The sequence below is a fragment of the Ovis canadensis genome, chromosome 18, assembly GCF_042477335.2.
Source record: "Ovis canadensis isolate MfBH-ARS-UI-01 breed Bighorn chromosome 18, ARS-UI_OviCan_v2, whole genome shotgun sequence".
Lineage (NCBI taxonomy): Eukaryota > Metazoa > Chordata > Mammalia > Artiodactyla > Bovidae > Ovis > Ovis canadensis.
Window position 1 is genome coordinate 31,501,902 of NC_091262.1, and position 14,131 is coordinate 31,516,032.

Genomic DNA, 14,131 nt, shown 5'->3' on the forward strand with positions numbered 1-14,131 from the left:
ATAAATTTTTGAGACTTTATATCTAAGAGGGTTGGGAGAAACCTCGGTGCCCATGGCATATTCAAGGAGTTTAATTCTTTCTCTGTGTCATTAAAAATATGAGGATAATTCGAGTGATGATGATGACGCTGATGATGGCAATATTAGCTAACATTCAATTTATGGAGCTATGACTACATGCCAAGCTCTTTGCAGACATGTCATTTAAACCCTTAGTTTAAAAATTATTATAAATGAACACACAGTTCAGACCCAGTAATTTTGATCATAATTACATCTCCAATGGAAACATGTGTGTGTGTGGACGTGTGTGTGTGTGTGTGTGTGTGTGTGTGTGTGTGCCCACTCACACAGTCATATCTGACTCTTTGCAACTCCATGGACCATAGCCCACCAGGCTCCTCTGTCCATGGGATTTTCCAGCAAGAATACTGGAGTGGGTTGCCATTTCCTTCTCGAGGGGATCTTCCTCACGCAAGGATCAAACCCACCTCTCCTGGTCTCTTGCATTGGCAGGAAAATTCTTTCCCACTGAGCCACCTGGGAATCTCATGACATGTGTATATACATTCACCAAAACTTATGCGTTAGCATTTTAATATCTGTATTCAGCATTATTTTGGAGAGCAAAAAAAAAGTCAACCCATAGTACAATGTATAAATGAACTGATATAGTCACATGATGGAATACACAGAGCAGTGAGAATAATTCCAAGAATAGATATTGTGTGATTCCACTTAGATAAAGTTTCAAAGCAAGCAAAACTAACGTACAGTGTGTAGAAGGCAGACAATTGTTTACCTTTGGGAGGAGTAGGTGCTGATTAGAAGGAGCATAAGACAGTTCCTGGGGTGCTGGTTACTTGGGTCTAACCAGCATTCATGTAGCTGTACATCTATAATTTGTCTGCTTGATTTATCCTGGATTGGCCAAAAGGTTCATTTGGGGCTTTCCATAAGATCTTACAAAAAAAATCCAAAGAAACTTCTTTGGCCTAACCAATATCTCAATAAATAGTGGTATTGGTTGTCAGGAAGTCGTGTCTGTGTCTTATGACCCCACTGACTGCAGCCCATCAGGTGCCTTTGCCCATGGGGTTTCACAGACAAGAATATTGGAGTGGGTCATCATTTTCTTCTCCAGGGGATCTTCCCGACCCAGGGATCGAACCCGGGTCTCCTGCATTGCGGGCAGACGCTTTGCCCTCTGAGCCACCAGGGAAGCCCATACTATGTATAAGGTAGATACTAATAAGAACCTACTGTATAGCGCAGGGAACTCAGCTGAATGCTCTGTGATGACCTAATGGGAGGGCAGTCCAAAAGGGAGGGATGTATGTGCATTTATATGAATGGCTGAATCATTTTTCTCTACTAACAAAATGTAGAAACTAACACTATATTGTAAAGCTAAGCTTCAATAAAAATTAATTCAAGAAATAAATACAATGACCAAAGTAAGAAAAGAACATATTTAGTTGCATTAGTCTATATAACGAAGAAATTAAATTGCCCTAAATACTTAATAATTATATAGGCATAATCCTGAATCTTGGGCTTTTCCCTTCCATTTTTAAAAGTATCTATTTGGCAGAGCCAGGTCTTAGTTGCAGCACTCGGCCTCTCTAGTTATAGCATGTAAGACTCAGTAGTTGGTGCCCAGGCTTAGTTGCTCCATGGCACTGGGATCTTAGTTCCCCGACCAGGGATCGAACTTGTGTCCCCTACATTGCAGGCAAATTCTTAACCACTGGAGCACCAGAGAAATCCCTCTCTTTCACTTTTAAAGTTAAATATTTTAAGTTAGTTCTTTTAAAATCAAAATGGAAATGGATTTGAGAAAATTTAGCTGGGGACTCATTAGAACGTGGTTCTACTCTTAATTCTATGAAGGACTCACAAAATGAATATATTTCCATATTTAACAGAAAGAGGTTAGAAATACCTAAATTCAATATGTCAAGGGGGCATTCGTTGTATTGGCATGCTTTTCGAACTTTGGAAATGATAATTAAATTCTCACTAATCTGATATTTCCTAGCAAAATTGCCTCCTCTACCAGCAGAGGTGAAGGCATGAAGTTCTAGGACTGGGCCATGGTTCATGGTTAACTCAGAGGAGAAGCCAGGACCGGAGATACCCAGGCCCTGGCCGTGGACGTGTGAGCCAGTCACTGAACAATGTCAGTGTGAACACTGGTTTGGACACAGAGAGACACTGCCCTCCAACATTTCTCTGCCAAGAAGAAAGTGTGATTTGCCAGTGATGTCAAGCCAAATCTGCATGACCAAATACTCCCAGAATGATCTGGTAGGTCAGAAGTATTCTAATGGCAAATTCCTATATTTAAATTCCTTTATAAAAGTTTTAATTGGAGGATAATTGCTTTACAATGTTGTGTTGGTTTCTGCCATACAAGAAGGTGAATGAGTCATCAGTATACATGTGTCCCCTCCCTCTTGAGCCTCGCTCCCACCCCCACCCCATCCTTCCCCTCTAGGTTGGCATATATACACAACCATGTGTAAAACAGATAGCTAGTGGGAAGTTGCTGTATAACACAGTGAGCTCAGCCTGGTGCTCTGTGTCAAATTCCTTCTTTAATGTAGCTAAGGCAGACTCTGATCATGTATCAATAGCCTGCTAGCTAGCATTTAGTGATTGCTCTCTAAATGCAGGCAACTGTTTCAAGCCCCTTGCATCCATCATTTAATACACAGAAAGATCCTATGAGGCAGGTCCTCCCATTAATCCAATAGAGACTTAGATGACACAGCAGCAAATCCAAGCTCTAATGTCCATCCACGTCTCCACATGGGAAGGCCCGGGGGACCATGGAGGAGAAACGCTCACTGTTCTTTGCGGAATTCCACGTTCAGGTGTCTGACTCCTATCCTGCCATCACTACGTGAACCACAACCCACAAGCTAATGGATGCCTGGGTGGACTGGGACAATCCGATGCAGCCGTTGTGACAAGGCTGCCAGGACATGCAGAGAAGGCGATGGCACCCCACTCCAGTCCTCTTGCCTGGAAAATCCCAGGGACGGGTGAGCCTGGTGGGCTGCAGTCCATGGGGTCGCAAAGAGTCGGACACGACTGAGCGACTTCACTTTCATTTCTCACTTTCATGCATTGGAGAAGGAAATGGCAACCCACTCCAGTGTTCTTGCCAGGGACGGGGGAGCCTGGTGGTCTGTCATCTATGGGGTCACACAGAGTTGGACATGACTGAAGCGACTTAGCAGCAGCAGCAGCCAGGACGTGGGGGTTTTGATACAAAGGAAGCATTTTGACACCATTTAAAATATGGTTGGATGGCACCACGGACTCAACAGACATGAGTTTGAGAAAACTCAGGGAGATGGTGAAGGACAGGGAAGGCTGGCGTGCTGCAGTCCATGGGGTTGCAAAGAGTCAGATATGACTGAGCAACTGAACAACAAAACAGTGATACGCACCTTCACACTTGCATTCTTATTACTTCCAAATAACATGCCGGATCCCTCCCCACATCTTGTTTACTCCATTTCTTACTGTCATGACATTCTGACGCCCAAGCTTGGACAGAGTCCCCCATTCAGAGTGGCCTGGAAGAGCACAGACGTCTCCAATGGTGTGAAGATAACACATGAGAGTCTTTTGTGTATATTACTGTTAGCCAGAAGGATTTTTACACATTCACCTCAAAACAACTACGGCAGGACTTCCCTGATGGTCCAGCCGTTAAGAATCTACCAGTGCAGGGGACAGAGGTTCAACCCCTGGTCAGGAAAGACCCCACATGCTGCAGGGCAACTCAGCCTGTGGGCCTCAGCTACCGAGCTTGTGGTCCCTAGAGCCTGTGCTCCACAGCGAGAGAAGATACTGTAGTGAGAAGCCCAAGCGCCACAGCCAGAGAACATGCAGCAACGAAGACCCAGTGAAGCCACACAAAAATAAACAATATGAAAACACTTACAGAAGAACAATCAACCAGCAAAGTGACCTATTTGTTTGCTTACTAGTGTTCTCAGCACCCAGTACAACACCTAGAACTTAGGAGATGCTCAATAAATGTCTACTGAATGAATAAAAATTTTAAAATACTCCCAACAGTTGTATCAAACCCTACCTCAACTTCTTCAAGTATTGTAGATGGAAGAGGGGAAAAAAAAAAAAGCACCATGAATATCTTACCTAGCACTTCACATACTTTGGTATGGATCAGAATCGCTTGGAAAATTTATTAAAACACAAATTGTTGAGCTCTGCCCCCAGAGTTTCTGATTCAGTGGGTCTGGGGGAAATGATTTCAAGAATTTGCGTGTCTAACAAGTTTTCAAGGTGATGCTGCTGCTGCTGGTATGGGGACCACCATTGAGAACTATTATCCTATAGGAATGATGGTTTTCTGAAATTCCACTGTCAACTCTATAGTGACAGGATAATTAAAAGTCACAAACACCATCTTCCTTTGGGTCAGACTTTAACCAGGCAATTGAGATATGCAACGGAAACATAGTGCTTGCCTAGCACAGGCTCAGCACGGTGGGCCATCAGCCAGTGTTTGTCAATGGAATACCTAAAGTTACAAACGCATATGCTTGGTGAATGCTAACACAAACAGTTTGCCAAAGAAAGAATCAGGAAGTTTCCCAGTATGCTGTTTGTCAACTGCAAATCATGTGAAGCCAATTAGAAGTTGAGTAGAAACAAATTACCTGTTTGTTTGTTTTTTTTAATTTTACTTTACAGTACTGTATTGGTTTTCATAAGTTTTTATTAAATACAATTGGACTATACAGACCATGGAATTCTCCAGGCCAGAATACTGGAATGGGTAGCTGTTCTCTTCTCCAGGGGATCTTCCCAACCCAGGGATCGAACCCAGGTCTCCCATACTGCAGGTGGATTCTTTACCAACTGAGACGAGCCACAAGAGAAGCCCCCAATACAATTCTAAATATGATAATAATGGAATATGAATTTTGTAATACAGGTCTACTCATGAGAAGAACAGAATTCTATTTTAGGGGGTGACAAAATTCTCCTCTTCCTTCCTTTCCTTTCCTTTGCCTCCTTCCCCATCTTCTTCTTCCTCCTCCCGTAGACACTCCTTCTGGGTCTCTCTCTGCATACTCCAGGCTATGTGGGTTGCTTTCTAGGATTGCTGTCTAATTATATGACGGATTTACCTCTCCTGTGTGGGCGTGCCTTGTTGCTTCAGTCCTGTCTGACTCTTTGTGACCCCATGGACTGTAGCCCGCCAGGCTCCTCTGTCCATGGGATTCTCCAGGCAAGAATACTGGAGTGGGCTGCCATACCCTCCTCCAGGGGATCTTCCCAACCCAGGGATCGAACCCGCCTCTCACCTATGTTACCTCTCCTACAGCCCTGACGATTTCCTTTATACCTTTTGTGTTTTGGAGCCACTGTCTTCCTCTTTCTTAGTTGACTTGTTTTGGTGGGGAACATGTTCCAGGGGCTTCCTGAGAAGGGGCACATAGAGTAAAAATATCTGCGTATCTGAAAATGTCTTTATTCTACTACTAAATCTGTTATCTCTCATCTGTGGTCATTTCTCTTATTCTTTTTGTCCTCGGGGGTTTATGTCTGTAAATGCCTTTATTTATTTTAGTGGAGTTTTGGGAGGGAGTGGAAATAAACACAGATAACAGAGTTAAAGTTTCACTTGCTATTCAATGTATTTTTCCTTTATTAAAATACTTCCTCCCCACCAGTTTTAGCTAGACAGCCAGAATAATGCTACATTTCCTAGTTTCCGGTGGAACTTGACTTCCCTTTGTGAACGGATGCATCAAGTAACATGAAATCTGCATGGGAATGAAACAGAAGGCTAGCCGCAAGCTGGCTTCCTCTTGAATGCCATTAGGGACGCAGACAGTCTTCTCAAAAAGATCTATCTCGTGCAAATGACGTTTCTGACCAGATGCAAGGACTCAGAGCGCCTGGTTTCAAGAAGCTAGAGAAAATATTAAGACACTGACACTGAATCTTACTAGGAATCCAATGGGGCAGTGTGGCAGAGCTCCTTGAAAGTTTACTAAAAGACAAAGAATCACTCCAGAGAGAAATGGCAGTGTTTCAAGTGCTTCAAATTTGTGGAATTATTGGAACAAACTGTACTCGATAAGGATGGTTCTGGGTTCAACTGCAGAATTCCCCGAAGTCCCTAAAACCAATTTCTGTAGCAATTACCACACCTAAGTCAGACAGTTCGCTTTTGTTAGACGTTTCTTATTAAATGACCCAGACGAAATCAACTTCTTTCGGGGGAATGAAAAAGATTGCATTTCCACTTAACGGTTCAGGAGAAGTGAGAAACATCATGAAAGAAGAGCCCTTAGACCCAGTCCCCCTCCTGCCTCCAGATAATCACGTGGCTTTATATCCCAGAATTGTTCCTGACCCTCAGTTTCCTTGTCTGTAGAATGAAGAGACTGGTCTCAATGGAGCATTTAGGTCTTTTTCAGACTAAAAAAAAAATGTTTTTCTATGTTCTGTAAGGAAGTTAAATGAAAGAGAATTAAAGAAGAGGAAAGGGAGAAGTTTGCTTCCAGCCAAGTCCTATTCCTGGAATCATTTCGGGTCCAAGATTTGAACGCACAAATAAAAGTGAGGGTTATATTGCAATTGACTGGTTATAAACCCAAGGCCAGCTAGGACTTGATCTCAGGTTCTGCCACTTTTTAACATGGCAAAAATACCTGCTTCTCCCAGGTGCTCCAGAAACCAGTGCTTCTGGGATTCTGCCAGGAACAATCTCTCCTGCAACACAGGAGCTGGCTCTTTACAGAAACACGATCTCTGATTCCTCTACTTACCAGCCCCAGAGACTTGCCTATTTTTTCCCCCAAAGCAAAAGGCATTGGTCTATCTATGTTTAGGAATCCACACAACCAATCAAGAAATAAACTCATATGTGAAGGACAAAAATCCTGGCCTGAAAGTGCAGGCAAACTCCCATTTCTATAAGCCTATGAAGACAATACAAATAAATCAGAAGGAGTCGACCTGCTGGCAGTGATCACTAAATCTCTCTCGCTTTCTAAATAACATCCCTTGTGCTGAAAAGTATAGGCGGTCACTGCTTCATCTCTCTCCTCTCTAGGCCAGGGCCTTTCTCGGTGTCTTCCGGAAACTCTCCCTAAATTGAGAGAGAATCATCTGCTTTGTTTGACCTTGCTGATGATTCTATCAGTGCTGTGTTTGCTTCTGAGAAACTGATAACAGTGAGTGTGGTAAACAAAGATTGGAACGATTTAAGTGCAAATTCTGTGAATAAATGCATCATCGTTATTTCAAAAAGCCTATTCTACGTAATATGTCAACAGGATGCTTCCTCTTCCGAGGGACCCTTCTTCAGTGTCCCGCTCCGGGGACCTCTAAAGCCCCCTTTCTGTGCTGCTGCTGCTGTGGCCTGGAGGTGCCTGACCTTCCCTCTCTCCCCCTCACAGAAATCCTCCTTGGCTTTCTAGGAAGCTCAAACCCTCCTTCCTCCATGGAACTTTCCCCCAAGCCTTGGCTTCCCCTAATTTAAACAAGCTGGCACTCTCTGAGCACACCTGGCCTTTTCCTTGCAAGATTTCTGTGAGAGCATCCCTGATGCAAGCCTCAGGCCTGGATCACAGGAACCAGTTTCAGCCTCTCTCTCCCCAGCCGGAGCATAACCTGCCTCACGCGGGGACCCCGCCACTCTGTTCTCTCTCGATCCCACGGCAGCCACGCTGCAGCATCATCGTTGCTCCATAATTATGAGCTCTGTGCAAAAACCATCTTCCCTCCTCATTTTCCTCCCGCACTGTGTTTACTCCGGAGTTGGCATTGTGATAGAGAACAAAAACAGTGCATTTTGACTGAATGATCGCCAGCTCAAACATGGGCACCGACGTGAATAGGACCCTGACCACACGTATGGAGCCACTAAAAACAGCTGCATTATTTTTAATGAGACGAAATAAAGGTCAATTACATATTGTTAAACAACAAATTTAGATTATGAGACTGTAGGCAGAATAGTATCTCATTTTTGCATAATGCATGTGTATGTATTGGCATAGGCATGTCTGCTTGTGTGATTTGTTAGAAATGTAAAAAAAAAGGAAAAAAAAAAAGACTGGAAGGCAGTGCACCAATATTTACAATGAACAGATACTACTTTGGAACCAGAGCAAATATTAGCCTTTATTTTTTTCTTAAGAAGCAAAGAGGGGTGAATCAGAGCTGTGAATCACCCATCACCATCAACAAAGGATCAGTTCTGAACACATAGCTCCCACCAGTTCCTGGTCAGGACATGTAGGGAGAAGCCACAGTTTTGTTTAAGGACCAAGAATCTAAATTTTCATCCCTAAGTATTCCTAAGCATTCCATCACTCCTTCCTGTGAAACTTCTCCCGGCCTGAAACAGGAATGGGGAAGGGAGCAGGGCACAACCTTTAAAAGAATGACCTAGCCCATGGACATGACATAAACTGGAACCAAATAGATCCCAGATGGCAGATGAATTGACTTCCACTAGACCTTGAGCCTCAGAACACGCTCAGCATAACATATCGGCAGCTAAATGCCATACCCACCAGGGTCATGGCAGTTCCAAGGCTGATCGTCGAAGACCAAAAAGTGGAGTTTCCTTGGTGACTCATGGGTAAAGAATCCGCCTGCCAGTGCAGGGGACGTGGGTTCCATCCCTGGGCCAGGAAGATCCCACATGCTGAGGAATAACAAAGCCTGCATGCCACAGCTATTGATGCTGTGCTCCAGAGCGTGGGTATTGCAACTACTGAGCCCACGCGCCACAGCTTTCTGAAGCCCACACGCCCTAGAGCCCGTGCTCTGCAATGGGGAAGCCGCCACAATGAGAAGTCCGCACACAGCCGCTAAGAGTAGCCCCCATTCGCCGCAACTAAAGAAAGGCCTGCACAGCAGCGAAGACACAGAACAGCCAAAACTAATAATAATTTAAAAAAAAATTTTTAAGACCAAAAAGTCAGTGGTGGCCCAGTTCTTGTAAATCCCCACCCCTTCCCCGAACTAGTTGGAATAATCCACCCAGTCATTAGCCCATGAGATTACCCAGCCCATAAAAACTAACCACACCACATTTCGAGGTCACTCTCACCTTCTGAGATGGCCCACAATCTGTCCATGGATTGTGTTTCTCTCTAAATAAATCTGCTTCTTAAATCCACTTTGTCCCTCACTTAATTCTTTCTGTGATGAGACTTCAAGAGCCCAAGCTTCATTAAGTCCTGAGACCAGGTGTGTGATCTCAGTTAAAAGACAGTGGTTTCAAGTCCCTATCTAAGTTACACAGTTTGGGGACCGCAAGAGCTGTAGTTGGTTTGGGTCATTTTGCTGAGAGTTTCAGAACTAGGCCAACCTCTCTGGCCAACTGTGCCCAGCAGGGCACCCCTGCTCCCAGGGGCCTTTCACTCAGCGCCTCTCTCTTTACATTCCAACAATGTGAAATGACGGATACTTTTAATACAAGAGACCTGTCATTTATTTATTAGCTGGGGACAGGCGCTGCAGTGGAGAAGGATGCATTATAAATCAACTCCTTTCTCAGTCATTAAAAATTAATCCAGTTCATAATGTAGGACGTCAGTAATTTCTTTATTAGAGCAGCGTGTGGTGTTTTTTGTTTTTTTTTTTTACCTTTTCTTCCAGGTTTTGTTTTTTACTCCCTCCCTTCCCTGAGGATACTTTTTTTTCTCACAATGGGCTGGGTATAAATTACCCCCTGGGAACGCTATCAGGAAATATAGCCTTTCAGACAGAGGTTACAATGGAGCAGTGGAATCAACAGTCTGAAAAAAAAAAAAAAAAAAGACTGCTGACCAATTTCCCCTCAGATATATGGTCTTACAGCACCTTCCCATTGTGTCCTATGGAAGCTCAATTACGATGTTCTTCATTTATTTCAGACCTACCCTGCATCAAAAATGGGAGACATTTTAGGTCCCTGATAGGCTAGACAGAAATAAATACGAAAGGCAGGTGATTCTTCCTTGCAGAGGAAACTTCATTAGCTTTTCTCTTTTTTTTTTTTCCAACATCGGTACATTTTGATCTACTTTATTATTTTCAATGACTACATAATATTCCATCTATAGATGCACAAACATTTTTAAAAGTTGCTCCCCTTGAGGGGTCTTTAGGGAGTCCCAGACTTTGGTTGCTACCAACAATGTTTCCGTGTAGCTTCTCTAATGTGTCCAAATTCACTTGGCATTCACCAAAAAAAAAAAAAAATGCAGAGGTACTGGAAGTCCAGGCCCAGACCAGAAGCCCTCACACACCCCTCACACACCTCCCGCTTGAGGCCTGGGATTCAAGGATGTCCAGCAACCAGAGGATGCTGAATATGCCAAGAGGCTGCTGAGTTGAGCCTCTGAGAAAGCTTCTCTTTGATTCTTCCCCTGAGTGGCAACTCCAAGAAATGTAAAACCTTGGAACTATAAAGAGGGAAATGTCTGTGCTCCCTGACTTCAGAGGAAGTAAATGGGAGAATTCAGATTCTATGTGCATCTCCTTCCCACCTTGGGGACATTGAGAGTTTTGCAGCGGTTGGATCAACCAGATGACCTTCTCAGATGACCTGCCAAGGGCTGTGTATGAAAGATAGGTGACCTTTCCACACCTACCTGCACTGCTCTCTGAAAACCTCTCAGGCTCTGGGCAGAGGGGTCTCCCCGAGACGAACAGTATGACCCCAGCCCAGGCAACTGGTGTGGATGTCTTTGTCAAAGCAGCCACGATGGAGTTAACACTCCTAAGTAACAAATCCCCACAAATCCCCAAGCACATATTTAAAATCTATTTTCAGAGTCACACTGAGCGTAATTCAATCAATCGATGAGCCATTAGGAGGTTAGTCCCAACACTTCTTCACCACCAGTGGCATTAGGGCTGCCCGAGTCAGCAGAATCGAGTTTGAAGAGTTGCTGTGTCACCAACAATTCTAGATCTGGGTTCGGAAGCGAATCCAGTGCCTGGTGAGAGGCCCGGCTGGCTACCATCTGGGAGACAAATTAAGCTACACAGACACCAAGGACAGGAGAAAAGGAGGCACAGCTGAGAAAGAGGCCAACTTGGTCCCGAGGACTTCCAGTCCCTTCCTCCCAGTGTAGCTCTTTGCGCCCCTACTGCCCATTGATTTTGGACCTCACTCTGGGAGGCCTGGGAGGCCCCAGATGGCAGAGGCCCCAGGTAAAGAACCCACCTGCCAATACGGGAGACGTAAGAGATGTGGGTTCAATCCCTGGATGGGGAAGGTGCCCTGGAGGAGGGCACGGCAACCCACTCCAGTATTCGTGCCTGGAGAATCTCATGAACAGGGAGTCTGGTGGGCTACAGTCCATGGGGCTGCACAGAGTTGACATGACTGAAGCGACTTAGCCGGGCGTGGCACTGGGAGGCCTGCCTTCCAGGCGTCTGAAGCTCTAGATGCCCTGATGGGGGTGCAGTGAGAAGGGGGCTGTCTCCCTAGGAGCATGGAGGTCCCAGAAAGGGACTCCCTCCTGCTGACTCAGTGGGGGGCACTGTGGCTCACTCCAGCATCTGTCTGAGGATCTCTAAGTTCCTCAGTCTCCCAGAAGGCGGGGTACAGGTAAAGTGGAGGTCACCTAATAGTGACAGGAGGCAGTCTGGGCCAGTGTAAGGCGCACGTTCCCAAAACCCTGAGTTGGAATCCTGGCTCTCTTACTGACCAGCGAGCGACCTTGGCCAAGTTCCTTCACTTCCTGGGCCTGAGTTTCCTAATCTGTGACATGGGGGTCACGACACTCACATGACAAGTGGACCAAATGTAGACAGAGGAATGAGGAGGGGAAGAGAGGGTGGTGGGCTCCGTCATACCAGTTTTGTCACCTCCCAGTTCTGAGGCTATAGGAAATGACTCAACCCCCTCCCCGTGCCTCAGTTTCCCCATCTATGAAAGGGGGGAAATAGTAGCACCTGCCTCCTATGACTTTTTTTTCTTTCTTTTCTGGCTGCACTGCATGGCTTACAGGATATTAAGTCCTCAATCAGGGATTGAACTCTGGCCCTCGGCACTGAAAGCATGGAGTCTTAACCACTGGGCCATCTATGGGATGTGGTCAGTGGTTAAGGGAATCCTTAACCAGGGAAGTGCCCTCATATGGCTTTCATAAGGATTAAACAATTTATTGGGCTTCCTCGGTAGCACTACCTGGGAAGTGGTAAAGAATCTGCCTGCCAATGAAGGAGACTTAAGAGATGCAGGTTCGATCCCTGGGTCGGTAAGATCCCCCGGAGGAGGGCATGGCAACCCACTCCAGTATTCTTGCCTGGGAAACCCCATGGACAGAGGACAGAGGTGGGCTACCGTGTATGGTGTTGCAAAGAGTCAGACATGACTGAAGAGACTTAGCAGACACACAAAACAATTTATCATATTTAAACCACTTCCAGCACCAACAGTAAACACTACGCAATGTGAGATTTCAGCATTATTTTCACGCGCTTGCAGCTCAGAGCCTGGCCCTGAGCAGGTCTTGAGAGGCACCGAGTAAACGTTACTTCTCCTCTCCTCACTACTCTCCCCGCTTCTTTCTCTTTGCCACCCTGCTCCCACCTACTCCCCAGAAACGATGCTTCCAAAGTATCACACAGCAGCTCCCAGGAACTCACACAGCTAGCTCAGCCAAGATCATCAGAGCCAGCTAAAACCACATGAAGAAATCTGTCTCTGCTTGGGCATATAACTATAGCCTCGAAAATTAGCAGGACAATTTACCAGACCAGAACATCATAGACAACCACCGCAAATTCCCAGTTTGCTTTCCCTAAGGGGAGGTACAGGAGGAGTAACATTTGCATGAGATCAATGTTCTCATCTCCCCCCCACCCCACTTCCACTCCATGAGGCCTCTGCTTACTCCTAGCAGAGCAAGAGCTGACCCTGGGGAAGGAACTGGGGTCGTGGGCAGTCTCACTTCTCATAGCCATTTCCCCTTTCTTTCTTGCTAACAGACTGACTCCGTGGAGGCAATCACTCCCCTCCAGGCAGCCTCAAGGGAAGTGAGTTGCATCTCCAAGCTCAGGGGAGTATTTAGAGGAGCCTATGCGTTTGTTTTAGTCCCATTTTCTTTATGGTTTAGGAATAAACAGATGACACAATTCTGGTCAGTGAGACAGAAGCGAAAGTCTACTTGGGGTTTGAACTTGGAAAAGGTTTTCTCAGTTTCAGTCAACCCACAAGAAGATACAATTCTGTGCTGTCTCTGATCCATGTATTTCATTGTGATGCCTGGAGCTGCTGCAACCTTTCCGTAATCATGAGGAAAGCCCCTGGTGGTAAAGCCAAACGCAGAAGGGCAGAGGCAAGAAAATCTCAGGAAAGCAGGATTAGAGTCCTAATGTACTTCACCAGGAGCCTTCCCTACCTATTTGCTTGAGTTATGTGGTTGCAAGTTGCCTTCTTGTTTAAGCCCAAGTTTGCCCAGGATTGCCTATTACTTGTAGCCAAATGATGTGACCTGATAACGATCAGTGTCCAAAACATGAGATATATGCACAAATATAAACAAGACCTATAAACATGTACATTTGTGTCTGAAAGTCCTATGTAGAGGTCTGCTGAGAAAGAACGAAGGGGCTGTGTACTTATAAGAACAAGGAAAAAGGAGGTCACCTGAGCAACCAGGCATTAAAACTCTAACTGCATAACAAGTACCACATGGGCACAGATGTATAAATAACATGAGTGATGCACTTGGGCAGGTATATGGGGGTTAAGGGGTACTGCAGTTTCAACAAAATAATGTTTGCTGACAAGGGAGGCAGGGCAAGCAGAGAATATAAAACAAACACAAAAATCTTACCATGAATCTCTCTGCCATCTCCTGGTTGAGCCCAGAGCTTTTCAGTCTCATTAACCCAAAAGGAAATTGGTCTGAGCCCTCTGCTCATCTACATCGACCATTTCCTGACAACCAACATATTACAGTCCTGACTCTAAGAGCATCTCTGTGGCTTCGGATCTGGGTGATAAACTGCTTTTCCTTAGAGTTGGGGGGGTGGGGGGTGGATATCATTGGAGGGAAAGATCCTTATCTTTTCAGAAATAACTTTAAGCCTTGGCAACCTCTATTTTTGACAC

The 14,131-nt window shown here is 45.2% G+C and overlaps 1 protein-coding gene and 1 long non-coding RNA gene across 4 annotated transcripts in view; one reads left to right on the forward strand and one right to left on the reverse strand.

The window, feature by feature from the left end:
- The window catches only part of LOC138423364 (uncharacterized), a 29,137-nt gene extending 26,755 nt beyond the window's left edge, over positions 1 to 2,382 (forward strand). Inside the window, exon 3 of the long non-coding RNA XR_011250246.1 lies at positions 2,042 to 2,382. This is a non-coding gene — a long non-coding RNA (uncharacterized lncRNA). The remainder of the gene's footprint in view (positions 1 to 2,041) is intronic.
- The window catches only part of NTRK3 (neurotrophic receptor tyrosine kinase 3), a 410,810-nt gene that overhangs the window by 137,678 nt on the left and 259,001 nt on the right, over positions 1 to 14,131 (reverse strand). The window lies entirely within an intron of this gene.